Here is an 8,126-nt window from a genome sequence, read left to right on the forward strand (position 1 = left end):
TGTGATGTGTCTGGTCCAAGAGGGATTATTTTGACAGTCTGTTCTAACCATACAAGCAATGTTTCTAATAATAATAAAAAGTTTTATTAGATGTTGTCACAGATGTAAATGTTTCATAAAGTTATCACTCCAGTTGTAAATCATATACTTGAATTCATACTCAAGTCACCTCATTAAATACCAAGAAAAACTATGTCTTTCATATATCCTGGTCTCAAGTCACTTTAAAAAAGGAGTAAAACCAAAACACCAAACTCAAGCCCCAGCCGTTTATGGCTGAACTTGAAGAGACTGAGAGGCATATGAAATTTTTTTTTATCTCTTTCTTTAATCTTCCTTTTGAGATCATATCCTCCAGATTTGTCATTATCTTCCTAGGTCCATTAGATTCTTCAAAAAATAATAGAACCAGAGAAATGATCCAGACTCTAACAAAAAAAAATCTGATTTATTGAGGAACAATTTATATATGATAAAATTTATCCTTTTAAGTGTGCAGTTCTGTGAGTTTTGAAAAACACATACGATCATGTAACTATCACCACAATCAAGATACAGAACATTTTAATCACTCCAAAAAACCCTCCTGTGTCCCTTTTTTTTTTTTTTTTTTTTGGGGCCCGGGGCCCTCACCGTTGTGGCCTCTCCCGTTGCGGAGCACAGGATCCGGACGTGCAGGCTCAGCGGCCATGGCTCACGGGCCTAGCCGCTCCGCGGCATGTGGGATCTTCCTGGACCGGGGCTCGAACCTGTGTCCCCTTCATCGGCAGGTGGACTCTCAACCACTGCGCCACCAGGGAAGCCCTATGTGTCCCTTTGTAGGTAGTCCCTTCCCCACCTCAGGCTCCTGGCAACCACAAACCTGTTTTCTGTTTATATAGTTTTGCCTTTTCCAGAATGTCATATAAACAGAATCACATAGCAATGCAGCCTTTTGCAGACAGACTCTTCGCTTTTAAAATTAACATTGTTTTTCAGGTAACAAAGATTAATACATGTTCATCGTAGAAAAATGAAAATATTCAAGAAACAAGAAGATATAAAAATGCTTCCCAAAGAGAACTGTTGTTAATGTTTGTATGTGTTTCCTTCCAGTCTTTTTTCTGTATGTGCATTATGAACTCCCACATACAGAAACAAACAAGTACAAGATTGGAATCCTACTGTATACAGGATTTGGGATTTTTATTTTGGATGTTTAAAATAAATATGTTTAAAATAAATATATCCTAGGCATATATCCAGAAAAAATGAAAACTGTAATTCGAAAAGGTATACACACCCCAATGTTCATAGCAGCACTATTCAAAGTAGCCAAGACATGGAAGCAACCTAAATGTCCATCAACAGATGAATGGATAAAGAAGATGTGGTATACAATGTTCATTGCAGCACTATTTACAATAGCCAGGACATGGAAGCGACCTAAGTGTCCATCCACAGATGAATGGATAAAGAAGATGTGGCACATATATACAATGGAATATGACTCAGCCATAAAAAGAAATGAAATTGAGTTATTGGTAGTGAGGTGGATGGACCTAGAGTCTGTCATACAGAGTGAAGTAAGTCAGAGAAAAACAAATACTGTATGCTAACACATATATATGGAAGCTAAGAAAAAAAAAGGTTCTGAAGAACCTAGGGGCAGGACAGGAATAAAGACGCGGACTTAGAGAATGGACTTGAGGACACGGGGAGGGGGAAGGGTAAGCTGGGACAAAGTGAGAGAGTGGCATGGACATATATACACTACCAAACGTAAAATAGACAGCTAGTGGGAAGCAGCCGCATAGCACAGGGAGATCAGCTCGGTGCTTTGTGACCACCTAGGGGGGTGGGATAGGGAGGGTGGGAGGGAGACGCAAGAGGGAGGAGATATGGGGATATATGTATATGTATAGCTGATTCACTTTGTTATAAAGCAGAAATTAACACACCATTGTAAAGCAATTATACTCCAATAAAGATGTTAAAAAAAGATGTGGTATGTATGTATGTGTATATATATATATACACATACACACACACACACACACACTGGAATATTACTCAGCCGTAAAAAAGAATGAACTAATGCCATTTGCAGCAACATGGATGGACCTAGAGGTTATCATACTAAGTAAAGTAAGTGAGACAGAGAAAGACAAATATATCACTCATATGTGGAATCTAATTTTTTTTAATGATATAAATGAACTTATTTACAAAACAGAAACAAGACTCACAGATTTCGAAAACAAACTTATGGTTACCAAAGGGGAAAGGGGGTGGGGGAGGGATAAACTAAGAATTGGGGATTAACAGATACACACCACTATATATAAAATAGATAAACAGGGTCCTACTGTATAGCACAGGGAACTATATTCAATATCCTGTAATAACCTATAATGGAAAGGAATCCGAAAAAGAATATATATGTATAACTGAATCACTTTGCTGTATACCTAAAACATCGTACATCAACTATACTTCAATTAAAACAATACTGTGAGCATTTCCTTAAGGATTAACTCTTTCTTGAGGGTTGGAGGCAAGAGCCCAATCAGCAGGCTCAGGAATGGACAAGAAATAGCAGCAGAATCACCATGACCCAGAGGAAGAAGATCCAGAGCTGCCTTTGCAGGCCCTGTGCCCTCTGTATTTGGTTTCCTGGGCTGCTGAGTTCCATTTGTTTTCATCAAAGCCTATTTTTTGTTGTTGTCACTGGCTTGTTCTCAGACTAAAACAAACATACTCCCAGGATGAGTTCAGTGCCCGTTCCTCTGGGGCCCAACAGCAGAGAACTTTCCACACCATATGACAATTGCTCATTTATTTTGTCCATCTCCCCCAGTAGATGGTGCACCCCTCGGGCCCAGGCACCATTGTCTTATTCGTCTCATTTTCCCCATACCTGTGGCATATTACTCAGCCAAGAGGAGACACTAAGAATGCCATGAATGAACAAATGCACGAACCAAGATGAAACATTCTCTTCATAGGACTGGTTGCTGCCACTCATTTTTTCTTTTTCCCTCTCTTCTGCTTTACACTCAGAAGAGGAAGGGGAAAAAATACCTTTGGGGGCATTATTTTTGGTGGCCATCACAGAAGGTGTGGCTTTTGCTTTCAGATGCCTTGGTATTTCTGATTCACAGCTCCACAGTCTGGCAAGATAGCCAACTGACGCCTTTTCACATTGCCAGGGCGTGCCTCGTGCGTTGTCCTGTGGAACCAGGCCAAAGTGGCATTGTCAAGGAGATGTAAACTGCAGAAAATGGACCTGGCCGGGAGGAAGAAAGAGGCAGTCTGCTCAGAGTGGCGGATGACGGGCACCCAGACCTGTGAGTGATTAGCTCATGCTTTTCGACGGTCAGGTCAGTCCTCGTCCAGGCTGCCCTTCTGGGGATTGGGAGAAAATGGATAGGGTCTGTGTTAAAGAGCTAGGGTAAGGTGAGAAGAGTGAGGGTGAGGGGAGACAGAAGGCAGAGTTAAGACCATTCTCGTTTCCCTCTTTGATCCTAAACATTTGATACTTTTCACGTGGAATAGTAATAATAACAGTTGCCGCTTACTGAGTGCCTCGTATGGGCCAGGGGGCAGGGTTAAGCCCTTCCCACGCATTGCTTTGCTGAATCTTCACAAGCATCCTCTGGTGTAAGCGCTATTATTGTGTCTCTTTTACAGGTAAGCAAGAAATTGAGGCTAGGAGAGGTTCAGTGAATGTCCGAGGTCACAGGGCTGCTTAGTTCCAGTGCCTGGGGGACAGTGACCACTCTATCCGTGGTGGCTGTTACGGATATTATCCCTACTCTTAAATCGGAAGAGATGGTTGGTGCCATGGGCTCAGAGGTCCAAAGGAGGCTCTGAGATGCCGACTCTCGTGGGCCTTCCGGAGCTCACCAGCTCAACGGGCATGAGGCCCCCGACTCCCCTTTCTGCCTCTTTGAGGTTCGGGAAGGTGGCTCCTTGGGTGGTGGGAAAAGTGATGCTGTGCTTGTGTTTGGCTCCTTGTTGGTTCCCACAAATGCCCTTCACATTTTCCATTTTCTGAGTGCTTTTGTGAAACAGCTATGATGTGGTTGACAGTATTTGTAGCCGGAGCCAAGTCAAGCCTTCCTCTAGAGGAAAGCTGGAAGCCTTTAAAGGTCTCGTCAGTGCTCACGTAGCCCACAGACCTCTTCTCGGTGGCGCCCGAGGCTGAGCACAGTGCGCTCATTGATGCCCGCGCTGCTTCTCCGGCCGGAAAACCAGCACCGTATCAGCCTGGCTGGGCCTCACCAGGGCCTTCCTGTCTCCAGGGAGGCCTGTGCTGGAGCCTCCAATCCGCCCGTGATGCTCTTCGTGGTTTAGGGACTGCTCAAGATAATTTCCTTTTCCGTCTTTTCTGCAGTTTTGTTTTTTTTTTTTAACCAGGACCCAGGAGAATCTTTGAAACTTAAAATCACCCACGTGCCAGGAATTCCCACAGCCTCCTTGGGAGGGGTAGATGAGCACCATATGCTGTTTATAGAAAAATAAATGGCTTCCCCCCATGAAGCACATGGGCCTGAATCACTGGCTAACCCCTCTTTTACCTTAGCAGCTGGAACAAGGCCCCTCTGGATGAGGACGCAGATGCAGAGAGCAATTTGCCTTGAAAAAGCCCCAAACAGTTTGTGTGAGAGCCACGTCTCCTAGAGAGGCAGGTGGTAGGCAGGCCAGTAGCCCCCGTGGGGGGCCAGCCGAGGGAGGCAAGAGAAGAAGGCAAACAGGTAGCGCCCTACAATGACCTACCGCCTCCCCAAGCAGACTTTCAGAGGGGTCCCCCGCATCCTCATGACCCCTCGCAACATCGGGAGCCCCAGGGATGGTGGGGGAGGGGAGAAGGGAATCTCTTTTCTTGGACTTCAAACACCGTAAGGCTTGGCTTAGGCAGTAGCTGTTCATTCATTCATTCATCTGTCGAGTGATTATTGAGCAGCTACCAACCGTTTGTCCCCAGTGATGACCCAACCAGGACACTGGGCCAAAACTAAACGTCTGGAAGTGAGACAGGCTGAAACTCGACAGCCCCGGCAGCTAGTTAGCGACTAGCTAACTAGCTAGTTAGTTAGTTAATGTCAGCTGCTACATTTCAGTGGAGTTCCATTCATTCAGCAAACAATTCCTGAGCCTCTACCGCATTCCAGACACTGTGCTAGGCACTTGGGTTATCCGAAGGGAGAACCCCGGCTCCAAGCAAAGGGCATTTCAGATAACAGTAGCTAACATTTACTGAGTGCTTACTATGTGCCAAGAGCTATGCTGAGTGCTCCCCATTCCTTATCTCTTCAAATCCTCATTCCACAGCTGACAGGGAAGTCTACACAGATGCGGAAAACTGAGGCTCAGATTCCACCGACTTGCTCCAGGTCACCTAGCCAGGAAGTGGCAGAGGTAAGCTTGAAACATCCAAGTGAGGCCAGATGCCTGAGGCTGTGTTCCTTGTGCATGGCTGCCTGCTTCCGGGGGCAGTCCGCTGCAGCCCTCAGTCCAAATCGGGCCCACCGCCTGCCTGTTTTTATATTGCCTGAGAGCTAAGAATGGCTTTTACATTTTTAAATGGTTGAGAAAAATCAAAAGCAGACTATTTCATGACATGCGAAAATTATATGAGGTTCAAATCTCGGTGTCCATTCGTACAGTTTTATTGAGACACCGCCACACACATTCATTTATCTATGGTCTAAGACTTTTCCACTCCCAACGGCAGAGTTCAGGAGTTATGACGGAGGCCTTAACAAAGTCAAAAACGCCATCTAGCTCTTTACAGGAAGAGTTTGCCAATCCCCTGGCCTTATAGGTCACTGGCAGAAAAAGAAGCAGCTCTTAGCCCTTGTCTGAACTCAGGTGGCTTCCAGAGCCCTGGCCTCCCACCCCAGCCTCCTAGCAGCTCAGGGAGGCTCAAGCGAGCATGTCCACCATGGCCGCATTTGATTTATTTTCAGCACTTCTTTCAAAGTCTGTGAGGCCTGAAATGTTTAGGGTAGTAATAGAATTTTCCTCAAATGTTTAGATGAAAATGGAGACGGCAGATCTGGGGTTCTTGGTGAGCAAAGCCCTGAGAGCAGTCCTGCTGGTCTTTGCTGAGAGGCGCCAAATTATCTCAGGCTCCCCTGGGAGCAGCCTGCAGGGCCTTATATGGGCATAATCTCCGGGCTTGTCTCCCTCTGCAGTATGGTCAGACCCACTTTTAAGGTGATGTGTGAACATTTCTGGTTTTCCCAGTTGCTTAAGCTGTGGGGAATTTAACTTCTGCTGCCCTTGCAGGAAACATGAATGCTGTCAACTTCTGCACACATCTTATTTGTCCAGGAAAGATGACAACTGCCTTCTTTCTGGCTTTCATCTCCCTTCTCATTTGTCTGTAGACAGAGGGAAGCATTTTTGCAAGCCGTGTAATGGGGGAAATGCCGCTTCGTTATCCTAGCTGTTTCCTGGGATTAGTGTGTTTGAAGAGATGTCGATAAGAAACATTTACGGCACGCCTCTAGGCGATGGTGACGTGTGGGACATTCGAGGTGTATTATGTTACTCAGACCTCACGGCATTCATTCATTCAACAGGTATTTATTAAATGCCAACTAAATGCCAAGTCCTGTTCTAGGCCAGGGCTACAACACTGAATAACATTGCCCCTCGTGGAGCTAACCCTTTAGTGGGAGAGGCAGACAATAAACAAAGAAAGAAATATCACAAATCGTTACAGATTGTGATGAGCGACATAAAGCCAAAGAACGGTGAGCCAAGACAGACTAATGCGGAGACCTACCCGAGACTGTGGGTCCAGGGAAAGCCTCTCAGAAGAGGAGACATTGAGGGTGAGACCCGAAGGATAAGAAGGAGATGTCTGGGAGACTCTCAGTAATTGGACTGGAAGAGTTGGGTTAAAGTTCATGAAGGAACTATGCCAATGACTCAGTTGACTGGAGCTTCACACTGAGGAACCCAGGACTACAGATTGTTGTGTTCTAGAGACCTTAACCTGGAGCCTTAACTTAAGCAAGCCCTGGAAAATATAGCTGTGGTTCAAAGGAGAACACCTGGGCAATATGGAGCTCTTTCCCACGAACCCAGCGCTGTCTAGGCTCTGGAGATCCAGAGATGTATCAGACAGCAAGGAGCTCTTGATCTGGTGGAAGAAATCAGTCATTTAATCGAACAAATGACTCAACAGTGTGGTAAATACCATGGGAGAAATATGTACAAAAGAGCCCTAAGTAGCACAGAAGACGGGGTGCCGAACATATTTGGGAGGGTCAGGGAACAGACAAAGGAGGCTGAATTTTGACTTTTTTCATTGAAGTGTAGTTGATTTACAATATTATGTTAGTTTCAGGTGTACAAAACAGTGCTTCAATATTTTTGTAGATTATCCTCCATTTAAAATTACTATAAAACATTGGCTGTATTCCCTGCGCCGTACAATATATCCTTGTAGCTTATTTATTTTATACATATAAGGAGGCTGAATTTTGAAGGGCAGGAAGGGCCTTCTAGAACAAGGAACCCCATGAGCAAAGGCCCAGAGACATGAAACCACATGGCCCTGGGCCTTTGGGGAATTAGAAGTCACTGTGTCATGTATTTTTGAGTCTGGAGTACAAGATAGAGAGTGGTGGGCCTTGAGGTTGGAGATTCCAGCGGGAGCAGGTCACGGGAGGGCTTTGCGAATAAGTGTTGGGAATTTGGGCTGCACTAAAGGTATGTAAACACAAGAAAGAGATCTCCCCATCAATTTGCCTTGATAATGCCCCTCTTGTTACCTAATCCACTGCTTTAGACTCGATTTTCTAGGAAGCTATGGTATTTCAAAGAAACTGCCTGATCCTTTTCTAGACAAATTTCATGCTTTTGGAAGTAGCTTTTTCCCCCTAAGTAATTTCTACTTTTCTTACAACTTTTCAAAGCATCTACCATATGGTATTTCTCCCAAGTGAGAGATTATTACCCCCTTTATTTGGGGCGGGGGAAAGCTGAAATGAAGTCATCTGGCCACTGGAGTGACAGCTGCAAGGGGCTATGTGCTCTGGGGTGGGGGCAGTGGCAGCCGCCCATGGCTCCCTTCCCTTTTCCCTTGCTTCCCATTATATAAGAGCATTTTTGCAGCGATGAGCTCG

This window comes from Monodon monoceros, unplaced genomic scaffold (assembly GCF_005190385.1).
Source record: "Monodon monoceros isolate NGI ecotype Baffin Bay Population unplaced genomic scaffold, NGI_Narwhal_1 Super_Scaffold_22, whole genome shotgun sequence".
Classification (NCBI taxonomy): Eukaryota; Metazoa; Chordata; class Mammalia; order Artiodactyla; family Monodontidae; genus Monodon; species Monodon monoceros.